Source organism: Hemitrygon akajei, chromosome 9 (assembly GCF_048418815.1).
Source record: "Hemitrygon akajei chromosome 9, sHemAka1.3, whole genome shotgun sequence".
NCBI lineage: Eukaryota > Metazoa > Chordata > Chondrichthyes > Myliobatiformes > Dasyatidae > Hemitrygon > Hemitrygon akajei.
This window is the reverse complement of record NC_133132.1, coordinates 144,304,722-144,331,276: the sequence shown is the minus strand read 5'-3', so window position 1 is coordinate 144,331,276 and position 26,555 is coordinate 144,304,722. Positions and strand designations below refer to the sequence as shown.

Below are 26,555 nucleotides of genomic sequence, written 5' to 3'. Positions count from 1 at the left end.
GCAGCCCATTTCACGCACTCACCACTCTCTGAGTAAAAAACTTACCCCTGACATCTCCTCTGTACCTACTCCCCAGCACCTTAAACCTGTGTCCTCTTGTGGCAACCATTTCAGCCCTGGGAAAAAGCCTCTGACTATCCACATGATCAATACCTCTCATCATCTTGTACACCTCAATCAGGTCACCTCTCATCCTCTGTCGCTCCAAGGAGAAAAGGCCGAGTTCACTCAACATATTCTCATAAGGCATGCTCCACCATCCAGGCAACATTGTTGTAAATTTCCTTTGCACCCAGGTTTCCACATCCTTCCTGTAATGAGGCGACCAGAACTGAACACAGTACTCCAAGTGGGGTCTGACCAGGGTCCTATACATTTGCAACATTACCTCTCAGCTCCTAAATTCAATTCCATGATTGATGAAGGTCCATATACCATACACCTTCTTAACCACAGTCAACCTGTGCAGCTGCTTTGAGCGTCCTATGGACTCAGACCCCAAGATCCCTCTGATCCTCCACACTGCCAAGAGTGTTACCATAAATACTATATTCTGCCATCATATTTGACCTACCAAAATGAACCACTTCACACTTATCCAGGTTGAACTCCATCTGCCACTTCTCAGCCCAGTTTTGCATCCTATCAATGTCCTGCTGTAACCTCTGACAGCCCTCCACACTATCCACAACACCTCCAACCTTTGTGTCATCAGCAAATTTTCTAACCCCTCCCTCCACTTCCTCATCCAGGTCATTTATAAAAATCACGAAGAGTAAGGGTCCCAGAACACATCCCTGAGGCACTCCACTGGTCACTGACCTCCATGCAGAATATGACCCATCTACAACCACTCTTTGCCTTCTGTGGGCAAGCCAGTTCTGAATCCACAAAGCAATGTCCCCTTGGATCACATGCCTCCTTACTTTCTCAATAAGCCTTGCATGGGGTACCTTATCAAATGCTTTATTGAAATCCATATACACGACATCTACTGCTCTTCCTTCATCAGTGTGTTTAGTCACATCCTCAAAAAATTCAATCAGGCTCGTAAGGCCCTTGACAAAACCATGCTGACTATTAATCATATTATACCTCTCCAAATGTTCATAAATCCTGCCTCTCAGGATATTCTCCATCAACTTAATAACCACTGAGGTAAGACTCACTGGTCTATAATTTCCTGGGCTATCTCTACTCCCTTTCTTGAATAAAGGAACAACATCCGCAACCCTCCAATCCTCCGCAACCTCTCCCGTCCCCAATGAAGATGCAAAGATCATCGCCAGAGGCTCAGCAATCTCCTCCCTCGCCTCCCACAGCAGCCTGGGGTGCTTCCCATCCGGTTCCAGCAACTTATCCAACTTGATGTTTTCCAAAAGCTCCAGCACATCCTTTTTCTTAATATCTACATGCTCAAGCTTTTCAGTCTGCTGCAAGTCATCACTACAATCACCAAGATCCTTTTCCATAGTGAATACTGAAGTAAAGTATTCATTAAGTACCTCTGCTATTTTCTCTAGTTCCATACACTTTCACACTGTCACACTTGATAAGTCCTATTCTTTCACGTCTTATCCTCTTCCTCTTCACGTACTTGTAGAATGCCTTGGGGTATTCCTTAATCCTGCTCGCCAAGGCCTTCTCAAGGCCCCTTATGGTTCCCCTAATTTCCTTCTTAAGCTCCTTCCTATTAGCTTTATAATCTTCTAGATCTCTAACATTACCTAGCACTCTGAACCTTTTGTAAGCTTTTCTTTTCTTCTTGACTAGATTTATTACAGCCTTTGTATACCACGGTTCCTGTACCCTACCATAACTTCCCTGTCTCACTGGACGTACCTATGCAGAACTCCACACAAATATCCCCTGAAAATTTGCCACATTTCTTCCGTACCTTTCCCTGAGAACATCTGTTTCCAATTTATGCTTCTAATTTCCTGCCTGATAGCCGCATATTTCCCTTTACTCCAATTAAATGCTTTTCTAACTTGTCTGTTCCTATCTCTCTCCAATGCTATTGTAAAGTAGATAGAATTATGATCACTGTCTCCAAAATGCTCTCCCACTGAGAGATCTGACTCCTGACCAGGTTCATTTCCCAATACCAAATCAAATACAACCTCTCCTCTTGTAGGAGGATTATCTGAATCCTCCTACATATTCGAGTAATTTTTAATAAATATGATAACTTATAACAACACACTATAAATTTCCAGCAATGGCAGGCCTTCTCGTGTTTTTGATAATTTATGCCTGCCTAACATTCTTTTGTCTAGTGATAACCCAATGCCACATTATTGCTGTAAATTATTACAGTCAATTAGCCATCCTTTCAAAGCCCTTCCTAGTTTTTTCGTTAAATATTTCTGTTCCTGTGAGGAAACATATCCAGATCTTTTGTAAATCTGCAACCTCTTTTTCCTAATGTACCAATCTGGACATGTCATTTTGTACTCCATGTGTAGGAATATCTGTGGCACTGGCTTCTTGCAGTTCTAAGACTATAACAGACTGTTCTCCTTGTTTGCTAATATAAGGAGATGTAATAGGTTGGAAACATGTATTGACAGACCATTTATTTTAAGCTGACAGATATGGATTGGCTTTCAGCAGTGTTGTAAGGCAGGCATGGAGGAGGGTAGATGGGAATTATTTTGCTTTAATTGAATGATTGGAGTTCAATCTTAATTATTGCCCTGAATGTTTATTAGTGAAGTACAATATTTGCCCTCAGGTAAAGCCCTCCCCACCATTGAGCATATCTACACGAAGGCTTGTTGTAGGAAAGCAGTGTCCATCATCAGAGACCCCCAACACCCAGGTCATGCTCTCTGCTCACTGCTGCCACCAGAAGGAAGGTACAGGAGCTTCAGGACGCACCCCACCAGATTCAGGAACAGTTCTTACCCCTCAACCATCAGACTCTTGAGCCGAAGGAGATAACTTCACTCAACATCACTTGCCCCATCATTGAAACGTTCCCACAACCTGTGGACTCACTTTCAAGAACTCTTCATCTTATGTTCTCCATATGTATTGCTTATTTCTTTATTATTATTTTTTGATTTTGTATTTGCACAGTTTGTTGTCTTTTGCACATTGCTTCATCACCCAAGTTGTTGTGGTCTTTCATCAATTCTATTATGGTTATTATTCTATTATGGATTTACTGAACATGTCCAGTGTTGTATATGGTGACATATATGTACTTTGATAATTAATTTAGCTTGATCTTTGAAGTTCATGCATTTAAAGAAGTATGAACACTCCAACAAAATTTCGAGTGGTGTGCTGTTGAAAGTGCATCATGGTCTAGAATAGCACATTGAGGGCACAGGAACATAGGAAACTGTAGAGATGAGTAGACAGGCTAATACATCCTTACCATTGACTGAATCTACAAGAGGTACTACATGCAAAAGGCAACATCTATCAGCAAAGATACCCGCCATTATAAATAAGACTGTTGCATGAGCAGAATTAGACTATTTGACTCATCACATCTGCCCTGCCATTTCATCATGGCTGATCCATTTTCCCTCCCAGTGCTGATTTCCTGCTTTCTGCCTGTATCTCTTCATGTCCAGACTAATCAAGAATCTATCAACCTCTGCCTGTGGCAATGAATTCCACAGATTTACCACTCTGTCGCTGAAGAAATTCTCCAATGTCAGTACATCCTTTCTAAACTAAGGTTGTGATAGTAGGTGATTTTAACTCTCCACATATAGACCTGGACACCCATACTGTGAAAGGGCTGGATGGGAAATAGTTTGCCAGAATGCTCAGGAAAATTTCCTTAATTAGTACATAGAAGTCACAACTAGAGAGAATATGATGCTAGATCACCTTTTAGGGAATGGGATAGGGCAGGTGACAGAGGCTTGCGTAGGAGAACATGTTGTATCCAGTCATCATAATGTTGTATATTCCATATTTCACTAATACTTGAGTAATATTTTAAATATATTGTTTGATTGAGCACTCTTTGTTTATTTGCATGAGTCATTGAGAGCTATAAGAATAGCATATTTCATTACACCTCCACATCATAAGTGCACGCCTCACTAAAGTAAAGAATGAAGCAGCCACATTATTCCTGGCTCACCAAAGTTTTTCCTCACCATGAACACTCAAAATAGGCTTCATCACTAAAATAGGCTTATTTTTGAAGAAACATCTGCACCTGCACCCTGGTAGAAAGCTGTGGACCAGGTGTTGCAAGACTGTCCAGGCACTCAGTCTTACCTGGATGACATCATTATTACCGGTAAGGATGACAAGGAACATCTCCAAAATCTCAAGACAGTGTTAAAAAGAGTAGAAAATTATCAGTGCAACTGTGTAAATTCTTTAAACCAAGCATCACTTACTGTGGTCACACCATCGACGCACAAAATTTACACAAGTGTGCTGAGAAAGTTCAAGCAGTGGTGGATGCCCCAAGGTCAAAGGATGTGTCATAGCTGTGGTCCTTTTTAGGATTTGTCAATTACTATAACAGGTTTCTACCAAACCTGGCTACAGCACTCTACCCTTGAACTCCTTACTACAGATCGTGGAGAAATAGCAATGGATGACGTAGTGTGAGGTGGCTTTCCAAAGGACAAAGAAACTGATGATATCAGATATTGTACTCACACATCATGGTCCACATTGTCAAGTGAAGCTTGCCCCGCCTTACGGTGTAGATGTAGTCATGTCACATGTTTTGAGTGATGGAAGCGAAAGTCTCATAGCCTTTGCATTATGTTCTCTTACCGTTGTAGAGAAATATTACACACAGATTGACAGAGAGATCTTAGGTCTAGTTTGGGGTATAAAACATTTCAACCAGTACTTTATGGGAGAGAGTTTATCCTCATTTCTGAACATCAATCACTAGTGTTCATTTTCAATCCACAGAAGGGTGTTCCACTAACAGCAGCAGCATAACTGCAGAGATGGGCTCTGTTCCTTGGAAGATACAATTACAAAATCAAATTCCAGAGAACAACTAATCATGGAAATGCTGATGGATTGTATCGTTTACCTTTGGAAATGGAAATACATGAAAAATTTACAAAAGTGGACAGTCCTCTTGACATATTCTCCCTAATGCAAATTGAAAGTCTCTCTAATATGGCAGAGATGATTCAAAGGGAAAACAGAAAAGATCCCACACTGTCTCAGGTCTACATGGCCGTCCAAAATGGCTGGAATGTGCAGCAGAAACTCCAGTTCCTTCATTTTTACCAGTGCTGGGATGAACTTGGCCTTGACGATGGTTGCCTTATGTAGGGATTGAGAGTTGTTGTACCATCCAAATGGAGAGCTAAAGTGTTGGAGGAGCTACATGCCAGTCATCTGGATGTGATCAAAATGAAAGTGTCGGATCGAAGCTTTGCCTGGAGGCCTGGAATAAATCAGCAGATCGAGGAGCTTGTCATGTACTGTATGGAATACCAACACGACTAGGAGATGCCAAGAGCCGCTCATCTCCATCCTGGGAATGCCCTGCATTGCCCTGGCAGAGGATTCATGTGGGTTTTACCAGTCCATTCATGGACACAAATTTCTTGATGGTAGTGGATGTAGCTACAAAATGGCCAAAAGTGTTCCCAATAGCCTCCATTACAGCTTCGTTCACTGCTGGTGTGTTGAGAAGCGCCTTCTCAAAGACTGGTGTTCCAGAAAACTTAGTCAGTGACAATGGACTACAGTTTGTTGCAGAACAGTTTCAGTCATTCCTGAAAATGAATGGAATAAGACATATTGCATCTGCACCAAGCACCCAGCCACAAATGGTGTGGTGGAAAGGTTTGTCCAGAGTCTAAAGAATGCACTGTGAGCAATGTCAGCAGAGCACAGCACACCAGCACTAAATCAGAAGTTCGCCAATTTCCTCCATGTATATCATAATGCAGCACGCTCCATGACCAACAATTCATCAGCTATGCTGTTCCTGGGTCGTCCCTTGTGCTCATGTTCATATCTCCTCAAACCCAGTGTCAGAAAGAGTGTGCAGGACAAAAAGTTGAGACAAATCAAGGTCTCCTCAAACAAAGAGGTTTGATATTTCACTCCTGGACAAGCTGTCCTGGTAAGGAACAACAGAGGACATCAAAAATAGGTACTTGGAAAGATTAAGGTCAGAACTGGACCACTCTCCTACGCACTAGAGATTGCATTTGACGTCATAGGGAGATGACACACCAATCAGTTGAGGAGAGCAGAGTCAATTGTCAGAGAAGAAAGGTGTCCAGAGTGGTCAGAATCACTTCTTACAGACCAAAAGTCAATTCCATGACCACCACCGAGGAGGCCCCAGAACCTGAGATTGCTTCACAGCCACTAGTCTCACCTGCGAAGCAGAGTGATTCCCTTGTTAGGAAAGACTATCCCACAAGAATAAGGAATCCTTTGCATTGTTAAATCCTTAGGCCTGAATGCGACAATTTAAAATGTTCTATGCTGTGGATATCCATGGGATAGTTATACTATAGTATACTGCTTATACCGTATATACATTGAGATGCATTCTATGATTTAGTTGGAGTTTATAGCTGAGCAAGGAGGAGTGTTGTGTATTTAACATTTCAGTAATACTTGAATAATATTTGAAATATATTGTTTGTGCATTCTTTGTTTACATGATTCATTTCAGGTTATAGGATTCATTTCGGGCATACATCATTATGCCACCACGTCATAAGGGCATGCCTTACTAAAGTAAGAACGAAGTAGACATGTTATCTCAGGTTCTGTGTTTTTCTTTTGATTAGATTAATATAATGCCATTAGTTTTAAGGTATTTATGGAAAAGAATAGGTCTTGTCCTTGGGTGGAGATCCTAAATAGGAGAAAGGCCAATATTGATGGTATTAGAAAGGAGCTGGCAAGTGTGGATTGTGGAAGGTTGTTATCTGGCAAAAGTGTACTTGGTAAGTGAATGGCCTTCAAAAGTGGAAATTTTGAATGTACAGGGTTTTTTTATGTTCCTGTCAGAATAAAAGGCAAGGTTAACAGGCTTAGGGAACCTTGGTTTTTGAGAAATATTAAGGCCCTGATTAAGAAAAAAAAGGAGATGCATAGCACGTATAGACAGGCAGGAACAATGGGTACTTGAGGAATATAAGAAATGCAAGAAAACACTTAAACATGAAATCAAGAAGAAGACATGTGATTGCTCTAGCAGACAAAGTAAAGGAGAATGCCAAGGGCTTCTACAGATATATTAAGAGCAAAAGGATAGCAAGAGAAAAAATCGGTTCCCCGGAAGTTCAGAGTGGTAATCTATTTGTGAAGCCGAAGGAGATGGGGGAGATTATTGCAGCTGTATTTACTCGGGAAATGGACACAGCATATATAGACGTGAGGGAAAGCAGCAGCAAGGTCGTGATGAGATAGGCCCGTTCCTGTGATGTAGTGTTCTATGACTTTATCCACTAGTCATGGCTGCACTCAAATCTGAGGGTTCGACACAATGTGCTACACCACACGGCTCACTGCTAAGTCCAGCAATGGAGCAGATCATTCAATGAGTTGATGTACAAGTCAGAAATGAGCTGACCATGAGGAGAACATTGCCGACAGTGCCCTACAGGAAAGGTAATCAAAACAAGCCCAAAGTTTCCACAGCCTGCCTTTAACAGCAATGGAGACATGGACATGTGACAAACATGCATCCATGTTGGGCTTCTGTTATTGAACAAAACCCAATGGTGGCAGATGAAAGCAAGGGTGGTCATAACTGGGTCTGCAAAACCCACTTACACAAACCACAATATGCCTCCACCATAGGAGAATGTGCTGTCCAGAATCAGACACCTCTGTCATCTAAAAATCCACCAAGCTGAATAACGTCATCCTTGAAGCAAAGGAACTCCCACACCAGAAGACTGTTAAAGTAAGCTCTTTCTAATGTTGCTAACAATCCTATAGTGCAGTATAAAGTCACATTCCAGGCTGCGTCTGCGAGGCTGGTTTCGACGGAGCTTTCATTGTGTGCTGCGTCTGCAAGGCTGAGTCGGGCGGCGCCGTGGAAGTCCATAGTGGGGGTATTCCCTTCTGCCTCCGGTGTGGGATGGCGAGTCTGTCAGGACCCTGGGGACTTGTGGAAACTGTGTGGTGATTTCTTTTGAACTTATAGTCCTTTAACATCTTTGGACTATTTTTACTGTGCCCATGGTCTGTTTTTTATCAATTATGCTATTGTTTGCACTGTTGTAACTATGTGGTTTTGTGCAGGTCTTGTAGCTTTAGTTTTTGGGCTTGTTTGTCTGGTGGATTTGGAGCTCCTTTCCAGGGAACGTGCTAAGACGGTAGTGCAATATTAATACGCAGCAGCCTCTCCGGGCTCTGGATTGGGGATTGCCAAACGTTATGTGGATTTTCTGGTGTAGTCTGTTTTGTCGTGTGCTTTTGTGATATCATTCTGGAGGAATGTTGTCTCATTTTTTATCTGCATTGCATTTGTGGTTTCTAAATGACAATAAACCGAATCTGAATCTGAATCATCCTTGTGGGCTAAGAAGTTCAATTTTTTCCCCCAAGTCTTTACACTGGGAATGTCAAAATCTTCCATTTAAAAGATCCAGATAGCAACCAGGGGCTCCTGACAGCAGATTGAAATATGACCTGCTTACATGCTATAAGCCACACTGTTGGACCGCTGCCCCTAAATTAAGGTCAAACCACCAATGTGAGTAACTAGCATGCTACTGTACTTGGCAGAATGTTTAACAACTAACATCTATGAGAATGTGCAGACTTTCACAGAATTGCCCAGCTAATAAAATACTCATGTTACAGTGGCCCACAAGACTTGAAAGAAAGTCATGGTCTTTATTTATCTGCTCGCAAATGGCAGGAGCAGCCAGTGCAAGAACTATGTGTTCTCTCATACTTCATGGACAAATTGCTGCCATCTAATATTGTGTTGAACTTCATGCATGCAGACAGAAATATATTTAGATAGTGATGACTTTAATTAAGAGTGTTAATGGCAAAAAGGCCAATTCCAGATCAGCAAATACTTCCACTGACAGAGCTGGCAAGTGCTGACTGTTAAGTTAGTGAAAAGCAATGATCAATTAACATTGTCAGCATTCCGCTCTAGAGCTGGACAGACTGGTTCACTTTCAGTGCAGTAGCTATACCAGAATAATGTCAAGCAGATGGAATCAACTGGTTCACGCACCGATAGTCGCAGATGATGATTGGGTCACTATGGCCAAGAGTTGCATTCTTTCCTTCACAGCTTTTGCCAAGCTGTATGCGGGTTCTTTAACGATTTCCTCCTCTAATCAAAGCCTTCTGCTTAATTGGGGTAGGAAAACTGGTCTTCAGGTTCTCTCAATGTCATATTAATGACAACTGTACATATTCCCAGAGTTCAAAAAATAATCTGGATTTATATGAATCGCATGTGCCCTTAACTTTCGTAAAGGTCAGTCTTATAATATTAAATCATCATTTTGGCAACAAATATTTAGGTTCTTTGTATTTATTGTGGTTATTTTTTATAATAGTCTCGGTCTTAAAGTTCCTAGAAGGTTGAAGAGAAAGATTGCCATCTTAACAAGAGAGAGGGGAACCCTTGGTATGTACACAACTGGTTACTGCCAGACTACCTACCATCTGGATCAGCCCTTTAGATTCAGGTAAACCCATGCCTTGAGCTGGAACTTTAATGTCCTCCACCCCCATGGAACATGCATGTGCACACACACATGCACACAAGCGTAACACCATTCCAAAAATATCCACAATTTTAAACAGTTGCCTCCACGAGGACCGCAGCCTTGTCCTGGTTTTGGAGGCTTGCATCCCTCAGTGACCTGGAGAGCTGAGGTGGCTGGAGTCAGGGCTTCATGCTTTGGCTCTTGGTAGGGCCACCCATGGAAAGAGGTCAAAGGGTAGAGGCCAGACTTTGAGTGGTCCACAGGTCCACCAGTTTGATAGGTTCAGCTTAGCGCTAATAACCCAGTCTGGTAAAACAAAATCATTATGGAAACAGCAATTAAGGATCCTTCTACAGCTGAGTCCAATGGTATCCCTGAGTTTCCACCCGGGACTTGCATGACTGACAGTAGTGAAAACTGAGAAGAATTTACTGACACAATGAAGGAAGCCCTGAACACCACCAGTGTTAGTGGGCCTTCATTGCTGACCTAAATGCCAGCGGCATAATGGCAGTAGGTGAACAATTGACAATATCTTAACAGTAAAAGAGTTACAATGGGTTTTTGGATGGACTCTGTATCTGCAGAAGTAAACTGCACTGTACAAAATTATTAACGGCTGTCCCCAGCCAAAGCTTTTAAAATCAGAAAAATTACATTGTTTGTCGAAAGCCCCTTGCTCAAATATTTTAGTAAACGTGTTCATTTTAATGTATAAAGCACCTGAACAATTAAGAGAGAAGTATTAGAGACATATGCACTGAGAGTCCATAGGTTAGAACTCCGCCAAGTTCAGTCTCAGCAGAACTCTTTCAAACATTTCCCTTCCAACGGTTTCCTATAAAATTCAATTATCTCATTCACTAATGTTTCTTCGTCTATTCTTCGCAACTTAAGCACTGACATGCACTACATGTTGTTTTGTACAAGGATATATTCTACATTGCTTCATTAATATTCAGTGATTCATTAATTTTAATGCCCATATGTTGATTGCTGGAGATCAGGTTCAATAATGCCTCAACTCTATATGCAGATCATTACCTGGCTATAAGTAAATTCAGCTCACATCTAAATGTTAATTAAAATCACTATGTGCTAGACCTTCCAGCCAGCACAGTTATTGTTACAGAAATCCTTTACTTCTAAGCAGCTTGCTGAATCTGGAAAAGATGAACCATCGCCAGGCTTGGCCTCATCTGTTCGTTGTTGTTTTCTTACAGCAGTGTATGTGCAGTCAAACAATGAGACAACAGGAAAGCAAGCTCTTTTTATATCCGCTTTGATTAAAATAAATCTTTACCAAGTTGCCTTAGGTAGGGATATGGCATTTACTGAAAACTAAAATAAGCATTTTATGTCAACAAACTGGAACAATTTTAGCATAATGTAAAGCAAAATGCTGTTAATGTTTTGGGTTGAATACCCTGTAATTCAATGTAAAATGAAGAAAAACAAGAGAGGTATTGATGGGGGGGGGGGGGGGGGGAAGGAGGGTGTGTGTGTGTGTGTGTGTGTGTGTGTGTGTGTGTGTGTGTGTGTGTGTGTGTGTGTGTGTGTGTGTGTGTGTGTGTGTGTGTGTGTGTGTGTGTGTGTGTGTGTGTAATATTCAGCCGGCTGGAAGTCCATTCCTTCAAGGAGCATAGCTCGAAGAAAGACTAACAAGGCAAAAACAAAGGGGAGTTCAAATAATCCATAACAAAGGTATCTTTTAAAACAGACTTCAACTATTTTTCTTGTACAAGTATGATTTCAACTGGCTTTAAAGTTTGGAAAGTAAACCCTCTCACATCCTTAAGTTGTGTTGGCTGGGTCATATGCAAATGACAAACTGATAAATAAATAAATGAATCTGGATAAAAAAGCAATTCAAATAATCCAGGGACATGAGTTCAAATCCAACAGATTCTGTTGATAATCTTGAATTTTGAAGAACTGTCATTCATTAGTGTTCCATCTCATAACTAATGCAGGCATGTCCCTACCTGGTCTGGCCTAGACTATGCACAACACTAATTCTACACATGTGCTAGATTCATAAATGGACTAGCAATCCACTCAGTCACCATTTTAAAACAGAGAACAAAATCAGATTAGTCATCCAGCATCAACCAAGGCACTGAATTTGGACACTGAAAAATCAATCTTATGCATTTTGTAATGTCCTCCTTACAAACACATGTTCTGTTTCTAAATTGAGAAACCTGTCCAAAAAACAACCGCCGGACAGTTGTACTCAGAGAATTCTATCTTGCTGATAACATGTCAGACCATTCCATCACATTCACTGGGATAGTCCTGTTCAACTATCAAGGCAGAGTGAGCGTAGAGTAAAGTAGCCCAAGAAATTGGGGCATGCATGGGCAAGGAAACCTCCTCCTTATTACTACCTACGACTCCCCTTCACCCAATCAATCAGCACTCCTCCTCCTCAGAAGTGCTGAAAATAGCACGGGGAAAAGAATGTGGGAGCCATCAGTGTCCATCACAAAGGGTGACTTAGTAACACAAACACTAATCAAATCCCAAAGCTCAGAGCAGCTATGCTCGGTCAGTGAATCAAACAGAGGGGTAAACTCCTCCCCACCAGTCTACCTGAGGGTCATGTATCTATCCAGAAAAGCCCTGCTAAAAGACAGAAACACACTAACGTTGTGTAGAAAATATCAATGTTCGCACATACTTGTCCCATCTTGTAGTGTGGCACTATAATTGGGATGGAGCTGGCAGCTTAGATCAGGACACCATGCAGCACTGTAGATCATTAGAAGCAAAAGACATGTACCCCACCACGATTAGCGAACTCAAGGAGCGGCACACCCCTCACTCTACCACTCCTGTCAACGAGGAGTTCAACCAGGATTCAAGGGGGAGTGCAAAAGTTCCTATCACTATCAGCAGCAGATCTACTTAAACATGAGCACCACACACAAAATGCTGGAGGAAATCATCAGGTCAGGCAGCATCGATGATGGAGATCGAACTGTCGATGTTCTGGGCCAATGCTGGCAGATTGGGAGACCGTTTTGATGAGAACCTTCCCTCTATCTGCTGCAAAAGGCAGGATCTCCCAGTGGCTAATTCAACTTCTCATTCCCATGGCCTCCCCTACTGCTATGAATAGGCCAAATTCAGATTGAGGTGGCACCACCTCATAATCCCCCCCTTCTCTCTGTTTCCATTCCCCATTCTGGTTTCCCTCTCACCCCTTCCCTCGTCCTCACCTGTCCATACCCTCTTATCCTTCCTTTTCTTTAATGGTCCACTGTTCTCCCCTATTAGACTCCTTCTTCTTCAGACCTTCACCCCCTCTTATCTTCTTACTTCATCTCTGCCCCATCACCCACATTCCCTTCACCTAGTTTCACCTATTGCTTGCCAGGTTGTACTCATTCCCCACTCATTCTTACCCTGGATTCTGCCCCTTTCCCTTCCAGTTCTCATGAAGGGTCTAGGCCCAAAAATCGACTACTTATTCCCTTCTATAAATGCAGTCTAACCTGCTGAGTTCCTCCAGCAATTTGTGTGAGTGTTGCTCAATAATCTCGTGTTTATATTGAAACTTGAAATGCAAACGAATCCACCATGTCCGAGGCTATCACTATGAACAAACAAGCAGCATGGCCATGGGATCACCGTTGTCACTGGCTGTTGAAAATTTCTACATGGAGGACTTTGAGGAGAGGGCACTGAGTTCATCGCCCTTATGCCCCAAATGCTTCTTCAAATATGTCAATGACACCTTCGTAGTGTGGCCTCATAGACACCAGGCACTCCAACAGTTCCACAATCATCAGTATACATCCAAACATTCAATTTACAACGGAGATGGAGAAGAATGGCTGCCTCCCGTTCCTGGACATTCTAATATGACAGAAACTGTGCAGTTGCTTCGAACGTGGTATCTATCGGAAACTCACTCACACGGACTTATACCACAACTATAACAGCCACCATCACACCTCCCAATGTAGAACTGTTCTTTCTACTTTGATCAACCATGCAAAAGCTATTTTGGACCCTGAAAGTCTCCCCAAGGAAATAAGATGATTACGCACGACTTTCCTACAGAATGGCTACATGGTGAAGTAAATGAACTGGGCCTTTAAAAGGGCTGACAAAAATACCAAGAAACCTAACGACGAGGAGGAATGTGTCGCTACTGTCAGTGTTCCCTGCATTTCCATGGTTTCTGGAAGGATTGCCAGGATCCTAAAGAAATACTGGATTAATACCACCCACAAACCCATAAGGAAGTTCAAGTCAAAGCTTAAGTGGGTCAAAGATGACCTGGGACTCAAGTCGGCTGGCGTTTACAGGAATCCCTGTGAATGTGGAGCACCGTATATCGGCCAGACTGATGTGCGCTGGAAACCCGCATCAAGGAACACAGGAGGTGTATCCCTTTGGGTTACCCAGAGAAACTGGTGGTAGCAGAACATTGAATTCGCAATGGACTTTGATGGCACAAAACTACTGTGCCACCCCAAATGCTTTTGGGACTACGTGGTGAAGGAAGCTATTTAAATAAAACTAGAGGACAAGAATCTGAACAAAGACAAAGGTCTTGCTCTGTAAAAACTGAAATTTGCTTGTAAACAAGGCGGGAGAGCAGAATCCTGACTAGATGAGGACAGACGGACAGTACGGACAGACCACGGGGGTATAGAAACCACCCGACTAGACCTGCCCAGGCATCATCCCTGAAGAAGATGTCAGAGTTTGTCAGCGAAATGGTGGTTATAATCGATACCTGTGCTTGGCTTGAAGCCCAAGAAGAGTTTGTTTATTCTGCAGACAGTTCACAAAACAATTTCTTCTCCTCCTTCTTACTTTAAGTATGCTACTAAACTATGTGTGATTGGAGCCTGTGATTTATATTTTTGTGATGTGCTTTTGGGGCGACTGAGCGGTTTGGTGCTTGTGCTGTGTCCAGGGGTATTCTGCGAGGTGGAGAATGTAGTGTGCAGTCTGATGGTGACATGCAAACCCATGATCGGTTTCATTACCCCTCACTTGTAAAAATGTGTTCAGCAAGATTGAAACTGATGAGAATGAGGGCAGAAGGGAAGAAGGTGTTCAGCGCCGTTCACTCCCTCTCCCTGCAACACACACAAACTGCTGGAGGAACTCAGCAGACCAGGCAGCATCTGTGGAGAAAAGTACAGTCAACGTTTTGGGCTGAGACTCTTCGGCAGGACTCCCTCTCCTTCGCGCTCTCTCTCACAGCTGCTGGAGGAAGGTGGTGGGTCGTGGGCAAGGTTTGGTCAGCACGGCTCACAGCTGAAAACTTTTCTTTTGTAAAGGATTCTGATGCTCACATTACATGCATTTATTTTTATTTTATTTTTTATTGAGATACAGCGCAGAATAGGTCATTCCGGCCCTTTGAGACATGCTGCCCAGCAACACCCGATTTAGCCCTAGCCTAATCACGAGACAATTTACAATGGCCAATTAACTACCAACCAGTACATCTTTGGACTGTAGGAGGAAACCAGAGCACGTGAAGGAAATCCACATGGTCATGGGGAGAACGTACAAACTCCTTACAGGCAGTGGCGGGAATTGAACCTGTACTGTAAAGAATTGTGCTAACCACTACAATTTTTGGTTTTTGTTTGCTCGTTTTTGGTGTTAATTTGATCAGGGTGCTTCGGTGCGGACTCACTCTGTAGTCTGCAGTAAAAGAATGACACAGTGCTAAGGCGAACTGAACTGAACATTCCCAGACCTTTTTGAGGCCTCTGCACTTTAATGTTGAATATCCTTTGTGTTACTCATTCACAGTTTGCTGTTTGTGTGACTCATTCTTTTATCGCACATTGGGTGTTTGATGTTTTCTTTGAATGGATATTACGGTGTTTCTTTGTTTCATGGCTGCCTGTGGGATGATGAACCTCAGGGTTGATTACCGTACACACACTCTCATAATAAAGCAACACACACAAACGCTGGAGGAACTCAGCAGTTCAGGCAGCATCTCTGGAAATGAATAAACTGTTCACGTTTTGGGCTGAAAGCCTTCTTCAGGACTGGAAAGAAAGCGGGAAGAACTCAAATTAAAAAGGTGGGGGGAGGGGAAGGAGGACAGCTAGAAGGTGATAGGCGAAGCCAGGTGGGTAAGACAGGTAAAAGGCTGGAGAGTAAGGAATCTGATAGCAGAGGAGATTAGACCATAAGAGAAAGGGAAGGAGGAGGGGCACTCAGGGGAGGTAATAGGCCAGAGTGAGGAATAGAGGAGGGGAGAGGGCAGGAAACATTTTTTTACCAATAGGAGAAACTGATATTCATGCTATCAAGTTGGAGGCTTCTCAGATGGAATATTAGGTGTTGCTCCTCCACCCTGAGTGTGTTCTCATTGTGGCACAAGGGGAGGCCCGACGCTAATACATCGGAATGGGAATGGGAATTAAAAGCAAGTTCTGCTTTTGGTGGATGAAGTAGAGGTGCTCGACGAAGCAGTGCCCCAGCTTATGACGAGTCATTTAGAGGAGGTCTCACTAATGTAGAAGAAACTGTATCGAGAGCACTGGATGCAAGGGATGACCCCAGCAGATTGGCAGGTGAAGTGTTGGCTCACCTGCGAGGTCTGTCTGGGGCCCTGAATGGAGGTGAATGAGCAGGTTAGCACTTTGGTTACTTACAAGGATAAGTGTCAGGAGGGAGATTAGTGGGAAGGAATGGATAGACAATGTAATCATAGAGGGAGCAATCCATACAGAAAGCTGTGAGAGGGGGAAGGTGGAGTTGAGTATGGTGGTACGATCCATTTGGAGATGGCGGAAGTTCTGGAGAATGATGTGTTGGATGTAGTCTCATTGGGTGGTAGGTAAGGACAAGAGGAACTCTATCACTGTTATGGTGCTGGGAAGATGGGGTGAGCATAGATATTCGGGAAATGAAGGAGATGTGGGTGAGGACAGCATCAATGATGAATAATAAATGTACTTTGAATTGTTAACAGGCTGTTGAAAGTTACTTAATCTCCTGGGCCTTTTATTTTCCTCACATTATAGCTAGCCTTGATGATAAAGAAAGAAATTATTTTTATGGTAGCTATTACATCAAGAACATCTCAAAGCGCTTCATATCTAATGGATTCTTCCTGGAATGTTTTTGTTACATAAACATGTTCATACAACCTCAAATGAAATGAATAATTTTAGTATCACTTGAGGAACTATATTTGCCTATGAGAAAATACCATGAGACCCTTTACAGTTAATTATAAAAGACAGATAAGGACTTAGTCTCACACTTCAGGATTTAAATTTGAAACCTATAAATTTTGAAGCCAAGGATGTTATGGTATAACTAGCATCGTTCACAAGTAGGTAACGATCTTGTGGCTTAAAGCCCATTTAGTGCATCAAGGGACACACAGATTTATGGAACAGCACTTGGATGCAATATTTTTGGATGCACCCATATTTTTTGGATGCAACACCACACTTTGGAGATAGCTAAATAATCCAATTTGGGACAAGTAAAGCTTTTTTTTTCTCTGGAATGCTCTTGCAGTCTTCATCTGTTTGCAATGCTAGCCAATGTGCAACACAGTGAGGGTGAAACCTGTTTGTTCAGTTTCCACAACTCAATCTTAATGTACTTGCTTGTCATAACGCAGATGCCACACAAAATGGAGACAGGTGTGCACAATACATATCTGAGCCAAATTGCTTGACAATTACAGAGAACAGGGAGACCCAGCACTAACTTATCCTTATCACAAATATTTCATTATCTTATGTATTGCATTTGAAGCATTTCTGATGCTTTGTTTTTGAATACAAACACCAGAAACTGTCTGCATCAGACATCATCAATCTCCGTCTTCTATCAAAGCAATGCATGTTCAGTGTTGTATATATCACATACATAGTTACATGGAACACAGAGATTTCTAACGCTCTCTTATATTAATATATCTTTTCCCTTGCTTCACCCTCCTTTAAAAGCATTTTATTGGCTTGAAATTCCCTGTTGAGGTAAATGGAGGAAGAAAAATGGCTTCAGCTTTACATACTACCTGAAGCACCCATCATGGGAAAAAATTAGGTCTAAAAGTTTAGTGAGTGTTACTAGCCTGAAAAGCGATAAAAAGGCTTCCTCAGGCCTACAACTAAATGCCAGATTCTTTTGCAGGAAAATCGCATTTAAATATTTTTCTGCTGATATCCTTTATTTATTATCACTGTTCAACATAAAGAGATTTTGCAAAAGCTGGAAATCCAGAGTAACACATATAGAAAGCTGGAGGAACAAATCCAGGTCAGGCAACATCAATGAAAAGGAATAAATACCCTTCAACTGCCCTACTTGCCATTACAAATCAACCCATTGAGCTTATAAACAATGTAAATACTCTTTTATGTATTGAACCCTTCTTTTATGATTATTTTAGCCATCTGTACCCAAAGTGACCATTATGAAATCTATTTAAAATTTTACAACATAACAAAAAGGACATACTTTCAACTGTGTGAATCTTTTCTCTCATTTGTTTACAGGCTTGCAATCCAATGATGCTAATTATATTGAAACAAATTACCCTGCATGTAACTTTGTAAATAATGAGCTAGATTGATTTGGACCGCATTTAATTCACTTACAGGAGTCGGTTCTATTGGATAGATGGGCATCTCTAATCAACTCTGCAATGTGGCATTTCTCCTCTTCAGGTGATGGCATTAAGGGTGTTCCTACAGCATTTTTGGGAAGTTGATTCCAGAGCGTAGTCGCAAAGACGATGAAGGGATGGTGACACATCTTCAAATTACTGATGTGTGATTTGAGAGGGAGATTGGTGATAGGACATCTTCCAAGCTGCTACGACCCACACTTTGAAGGCTTGCAATTTTTTAGTCAGTACACACATCAACACCTCCAATGAAGAGAATTATGCCATGCATTTCCCAGAGTTGACAATGACATTCCCACCTCAAACATCAATGAACATTAACAGACTGATGTTTGAATTGGGTCTTCAGGTGTTATGCATTTTAATTACCTAATATTCAGAAAATAAGTTGTGTGAATCTAGTCGTGATAAAAGAGCAACTATTAAATCTCATTTGTTTATCTTGCTTCACAAACGTAACGGCCTCTACATTAATTAAACAAACTAACAAGTTAGATGCTATTTAAATAATTTGATATGGACAAATAACTTCTATTAAATCTGTAAACCACAGACATAAAGTTTGACATAAATGAGATAGTAATCTGAATGTTCCAACTTTAAAAAAAATTTTGCAAGCAACAATACAAAGTGAAAATATACAATCTAACATTGTCAAGTCAATTCAATTTTCACATTACAATTCCCAATTTCTTCTAAACTGTAGGTGTATTCTTTTTTCCAGCTTTGGGTTAGCTGTACATTATAAAATTGAACTGTGAAAATTTAATTTTGGAGTGAAATCATTTCAGTGTAAAAATGCCATCAATTTTAATGTGTATGACTCTTCAGATAAACACTACTCCAGTATGTTAATAGATTTGCAATCATCTCATCCATACTCTGAAAAATGCCCTGCTTTTGTCAACCTTTCAATAGTAAGATGCTTCACTAAATTAGAAAGTTAACTGCAGCAGGGAAGATAAATAAAGAGAGCTTTTACTGAATGCATAAAGTGTTTTGGAAGAAACTTCCAAGAGCATTGTAAACTGGAAAGGAAGGCATCTGATGTGATTACTAATACTTTATTCCAAGCAAAGCTGTTTAATAAACAATGTTTATAGTTCAGATTTCCACCAGCTCTCTCGTAAGGACATTAGTGAAGCCATGTTTAGAACGTTGGCTGAGTGTTCTGTATTTCTGAGCAACTTACTTTCACAAAAATTTCCTTTCTTACAAATGATTTCATAATTTATGATAAACTCACAGGACTAGTATATGACCTAGATTTTAAAATGCTTAGAATATGAATGTTATAAATGACAATGCATTAAGATGCACTTTGCAGAGACAGCATTGGAGGCAAACTGCCCTAGATGAATAATCTTTACTAATTCCATGTTGGAGAGTGGGAGGGGTATCTTAGATGTGCAGTAGATCTTTTCACCTTGATAAAAGATGGACAAATCTAACCAAGACTGAAGAAATGAACCCTGTCTTACTCTCTCAGATGATGAAGAGGTGTTAGTGAACTTTCCCGGCCATGGTGTCCACGTGGTTGGGTTGATGTTCAGTCCTAGAATCAGGTTCTGCTCACTTCTAGAACTTGAAAGGTTGGGCCATCTCCATCTTATCACCACTCTTGATGTAAGATGGATCATATGCACTTATTTCTAGATATAAGGAGTTGACTTGATCAATAAGCATTTGACCTTTGACCTTTACAGTCTCCTTTCGCCTCCGCAGATTCTCTTGATCCTCTGAGCTCTTCCAACGTCCTTGTTTTAATTCTAGATTCCAGTATGTGCACTCTCTTTCATCTTGCTAATGGATGTGAGACAGTATTTCAATCTCTAATACTGTTTTTTTAAATTTAAAGTATTTTTAAACATTTCCAAATGTTCCCCAACCTTAACACTGGTGGCGAATAAATGCTCATGATAGAATGACGGGGCAGACTCGATGGGCCAAATAGCCTGATTAGGCTCGTAGGACTTGTGGAAATTTCTTACATAAATTCAGAACCACCCCATAAAGCATCCTGGGAAGTCCATGGCTTTTGGAAACCTAAAGCGCGGCTTCACACTCGTAAGAAGTGTCATACACGAGCCACCGCCATTGCGTTCGGGTTTCGGATTATACAAGCCGGGCCGTGTATCATGCGAGTTGCGGCAGGCTTTCTTTTAACTAAACGTTGCATGGTGACATTCAGATCACCCGGAGTACTCAATGACTCCGTTAGGACTTGAACCCACAGAACCTGCTCTGGACCAGGTGCGGCAGGGCCGGAAGCACGATTCCCCTTTCACATTTCAGAAGACCAAGGCTTCGCTGATGCCAGTGCGTGTGCCAAGCCTATGGGGCGTTTTTTCAATATCCAGCATGTGTGTTCACAACAATCCGCAGCCAAATCCTAAACCTCTCCAACTTCTTCAACTCTTCCCGATTTGATTTAATTATCTCCGACGTTTCAACTCTCACCCGTGCACACTTACCTCAGAAAATGCCAGCGATACACAGCAGGTTGGGGCGGCAACGTTTCAGGTCAGTGATCAGTATTACATATATATAATGTCTAATATTTTTGTTTCTATTTCGGATTTCCAGTTTTGTTTTGCTTTTAAACTGGCCAGAATATTATTATTGGCTAAATAAGTCCCGTCGTCGCTTTAAAGACTGAACGCACATTATAACAATGAATTGAGAGACGGGGTCCACTCTGATCGGAAGTATTTTGTGGGAATAAGAAGACGAGGAGGCACCGCGCGGGAGTATGCGTGCATGTGGAGTCACTAATCATTTTAACTGCGCGGTTCCTCTACAGAAGAGTGTCTCCATTAACAAATATCAATTAATTTTTGGCTTGTATCGACCTGAATTTAGCTCACGGTCAATTTCAGACCGCTGCAGAAACACGTCCCATGCGCTCACACGATTAGCCGAAGATGGTCGCGAAGTCACCGCTTCAATAAAGCTGGGTGAAAATACAATCTCGCGAGGAATAAGCACTTCGGTACAGTGAAATTAATGGAAAAGTTGATGAAATTAATTGAGTTGTTGCTTTCGGATCTTGAAGTAAGCGTTAAATTTACTTCATGTTTCACTACAGCCTATCTTTAACTGACAAAGTTATTTAGGGCTCGTTCTGGTGTTTACCGTATTACGGTATTATGGGGGGCAGGGGGGGGGAGACAGAGTTTAGTGGAGCAGTTAAACTATGTGGCCCAAGGTGAGGAATTCAACCCAAATTGAAGAAACCCCTTTGTAGATTAATTCTGGGGCTCCTTGTACGACCGTGATTGTTATAACTTCAGTTTGTGAGCACGTTATTGCAAATTGGAGTAACAATTTTACTGACGCAGTATTTCCTCTATGTGTGGTTATATTAGAGAGATACGTACCTGGGACAGACTGTGTCCTTATAATATCTGTAAAATTCGATTGTGGCTGCTTTCTGTATCTAGATTGACTAATTTCAGAGATGTGTCAAGAAGATTTTGGAATTACAGTGCCTAAGTTTGATCTATTTTATTAGCGGAGATGATGGGGGGTGAGTGTATGTTGCTTAATTAAACATGACAAAACTGGGGAGTTGAGTTCCAGTTTGATTAGATCTTTCGCGTTAGAAGTAAAGAAGTGTACTTTCATAAGAAATTCTCTGCAAACGTGCCGCGCAGCCGGTGAAGGTTACTGTTTACGTAGAAAACTAGGACGCAACCGAGAGTGGCCGTGACACAGCGCTTTTAGGAACAGCCGGTTTAGTGAGCTGGATAAATGCACTATTTTATTAAATTACTCATAGCTGTCCTCTGAAATAGCACAACAAATTTCTAAGTTGTATCAGACTGCTGCAAATAAGCGTAAACCGCAATGGTAATATCGATTCAAGCTCCGGGCACAGCAAAGACCAAGGTTCAACTAATCAGTCCTCCACTATTGACTTCTGGAGCATCCGGGGCTTCCGCCTATGGTGGGAGAGCTGCCCGAGGAAGTCCATCAACCGCCTGGAGTTGTAGTTCTCAGCATCGTACCAAGCAGTCAATATACGTGAATTCTCCAACCCTTGGATGTCCCGTCAGCAGAAAGCCAAGACCAGAATTTGAAGCACAGTAATATGTAGTTAACAGGGAGGGAAGTGGTACCAGGCTATGGGGCGAGAGCTTGGAAATCCTCAATATTACCTCTGGACCTCAAAGTCCTATTGTATCAGATCAAAACTGGGTCTGGAAATCTCCTGCCGAATACCATCCCTCTACCCTCAATTGACAGCCAGTGTCTTTTCCTTGTTAGAAGTCCCTGAGTGCTGCCTGGGAACGGAATTTGTGACTACACTGTTACATCATTACCGGACAAGATGGCTGAGTCCTCAAATACAGAGCTGCCATTACACGATTTCCATACAGTGGTGACGGAACCAGCAAGAGAATCAACTAACTTTGCCTCGCCAACACGCCTATCACAGATGAATCTGTAGGTAGGTTTTGTAGGACAGACCCTCTGCACAGTCCCCATGAAGACAAAGTTCCACTTTCACACTGAAATCACATTCATCAAGTTGTGTGCTGCTAGCATACTACCAAACAAGACAGACACTGCCTGGTTCAAATCTGGACAATCCTGAGGTGCTGGAGGCCATTAGCAGCACTGGAGTTGCACTTCTCACAATCTATAACATTATGGTTTAGCAAACATCAGTCTACCATTAACATTGCCATGGGATTAACCCTAATTCAACAAGAAGTGTCCAAGTGCAGGCCAAGAGCACATGGGCATAATAGTCAAACAAGGTCATGTTTTATGAACTCATACGCTGGGCAAACAATTACAGTATTAATGGATTAGATCAGTGCTCTGGGTCGTTGCCACAACTAGTTGGAAACTGATGGTAAATTGATTAATCAAATAACTGGAGCAGTAAGATCCACAATAGACTCAATCAGTAGGCATCTTCAGCTGCTTAACCTCCAACATCATGTCAGAAGGGGAGATGTTTGTTGACAATTGCAGAGTATTCTGATCCATCTGCAATTCCTTGGAACATAATGCAGTTTATTCCTGCTGCAACAAGTGTAGGTCAATATTCAGGCTTTGAGGGATAATTGGCAACCAATATTCATGCCAAACACTTGCTAAACAATGACGCGCAGTGACATTTCTATCAGAAGACCTAACATCGGTACTCTGAGACTCAGCAGTTAATTTATTGTCACATACATGCTGCAGCCATAAGAGCGGGTCACAGGCTTTATATTCCACACTGAATTATTCCATACTTGTTCCTAAAGCCTCTCACAATCCACAAGGCTCAAACACTCGATATTCTCCAGAAAAGAAGCCTACCCACCACCCCAGCATCCAAGCTTTTCACTATTAGTGTACAGTGACTGCCTTGTGGATCGCTGACCAGGGGCAGTCCATATGGCGTGGGTTCATTGTAATTGTCACTGTCATTGCCTCCCAGATTCCTGAGCTCCCCACAAGATGTTGAAAAACTAGCATTTGTGAACACCACTGCCTGAAGTTACCTCCAAGTTAAAGACACCCAGACTTTGAAATTCTGCATCAAATAAATCTGTGGGACTATTTTATCACATAGAAAACCTACAGCATAATACAGACCCTTCGGGCCATGATGCTGTGCCGAATATGTACTTACTTTAGAAATTACCTAGGGTTACCGATAGCCTCTATTTTTCTAAGCTCCATGTGCCTATCCAGGAGTCTCTTAAAAGACCCTATCATATCCATCTCCACCAGCAGCCCATTCCATGCACTCACTACCCTCTGCATAAAAAACTTGCCCCTGATATCTCCTCTGTACCTAGTTACAAGCACCTTAAAACTGTTTCCTCTCGTGTTAGCCATTTCAGCCCTGGGAAAAAGCCTCCGACTATCCACACGATCAATGCCTCTCATCATCTTATAGTTGAAATAATCGAAGGAAATGGTTCTCTCAGTCAGTCTCAGGGAAAATTAAAGATAGGATATACACTTGATGACCACTTTATTAAAGTACCTAATAAAGTGACCACTGAGTGTGTATTCATGGTGTTATCCTGCTGTAGCCCATCAACTTTGAAGTCTGATGTTTTGTGAATTCAGAGATGATCTTCTGCACACCACTGTTGTAACATGTGGTCATTTGAGTTACTGTCACCTTCCTGTCGGTTTGAACTATCTTGGCCATTTTCATCTGACCTCTCTCATTAACAAGGTATTTTCACTCATAGAATTTTCACTTACTGGATTTGTCTTTTTTTTTGTTTTTCTACCATTCTCTGTAAACTCCAGAGACCAAAACCCCAGGAGATCAGCAATCTCTGAGATACTCAAACCTGGCACCAACAATCATTCCGCGGTCAAAGTCACTTAAATCACATTTGTCCCCTATTTTGATGTTTGATCTGAACAACAACTGAACCTCTTGACCATGTCTGCAAGCCTTTATGCATTGAGTAGCTGCCATGTGATTGGCTGATTATATATTTGCAGGCATACTGGTGTACCAAATAAAGTAGCCACTACCTGCTTTGTCAACGATTCCCACGTTAACATATTCTGAATGCCTTGAAGAAGCTTAAATTTCATTGCCAGTGGTCTATTTGTTAGAACCTTATGGCTGAACTGAACGCGCATCTCAATTTAAACATTTGTTTTGAATTTGCATTAATTACCACGTATTGAAGCAATCTCAGTCTGAATAAATGTTACTGTCAAATGTCATAGTCTTAGAGCGCTACAGCAAAGATGAAGGCTCATCTAATCATTGCCTAAAATTATGGTGAATGAGATTATTAAAAAAATCTAGGTGATTAAATCAACTTTCAAACTCGAAATTACAATCAGGAACTGGTTTGGTAGCGTTAGATGAACATGTTATTGAAATGCCAGTTGTAGAACCTGGTTATGGAAAGGGTTCAAAGGAGGGTCATAAAAATGATTCCAGGATTCAACCGTTTTGTCATATGAAGTCTACATGTATATATAAGGCAGAGGTTGACAGATTCTTCATTGCTCAAGGCATGAAGGGATACAGGGAGAAGGCAGGAGATTGGGCTGAGAGGAATAATGGATCAGCCATGATGAAATGGTGGAGCAGACTCAATGGGCCAAATGGCCTAATTCTGTTCCTATATTTTATGGTCTTATGATGCACAAAAATAATAGATGAAAAAGCAGAAGCTGCACTCTATCCACGGAGTGTCTGTTTTTTTTAAGATGATGTGGGTACAAAATAAAGGCCCAGGTTGCATGTGCTCAGTCACAACACCAATGAATACTGAATTTGCACTCCGGGTGAGTTGTTGCACTGTTTAATGATTTTCCTAACATCTGTCTGTCATGCTGTATTTAAATATTTTCCGCAACATATCGGGAGAATTTTGAAATTGTGATTAGTCAATACTATGCAGAAATTTATTTTCTTAAAATTTTGGGGATGGGCTCCTATTCAGTATAAATATCAATTTTCATTATTCCTAGTCACGCCACGACCAATCTGGTGGTCATTTTGCTCCCTTTTTATGGTCAGTGCACACTGACTGACGGGAGAGTGTTTTCACGGGCACTCTGCTCTCGCGTCCTTGGGATGAACTTGACCGGCCTTTGTAGGAGATGAACAGGCTTAGCTGACACGCTCTCGCTGAATGAAATTACTCTTCCCAGGAATCTGATCTGGAATTCACAAGGTGAAACCACGTCCCATTTTATTCTGAGAATTTAAATTAGTTCATTATTTTATAAACAGTATACATAACTTTTGTCATCTAAATGGGCAACTCCAAGTTCGCAGCCACTTGGCTGAAGCAACAGTCATTTCAAACATCAGGTGAAAATAATATTTCATCGAACAATTGTCAATTACTCTAAATTAAACTTTTATTCAGACGTCACCCCCTTCTAAACAGACATCGAATAAAATGTATTTCATTTGGTTGTTAGCCAGATGGTAAGCGGAGTGTATAGATACAGAGAGACAGCCACAACTACCAGCTTCGGAGGCTTCGATGGTTCTGTTTCTGTGCTAAGCGTTAACACTGATGGCACTGGACACCATGACTGGAACGGGAGCAAAGAACACCATAGCAGTTCCTCATCAAATATTTATCACATTTCTCTCTTCTACCATATTCCAGGCAAGTTGTGCGAGGCGAGAGCGTGAAAATTGACCTTAATTCTCTATGCTCACTTTCCACCTCTCCCTTTGACTCTCGATCTTGGCGGGTCGCTTTGTTCCCAGACTTTGCAAAACGACTGGCTCCTTC

The 26,555-nt window shown here is 41.6% G+C and overlaps 1 protein-coding gene across 2 annotated transcripts in view; it reads right to left on the bottom strand.

The window, feature by feature from the left end:
- The window catches only part of fndc4a (fibronectin type III domain containing 4a), a 212,218-nt gene that overhangs the window by 184,032 nt on the left and 1,631 nt on the right, over positions 1-26,555 (bottom strand). The window lies entirely within an intron of this gene.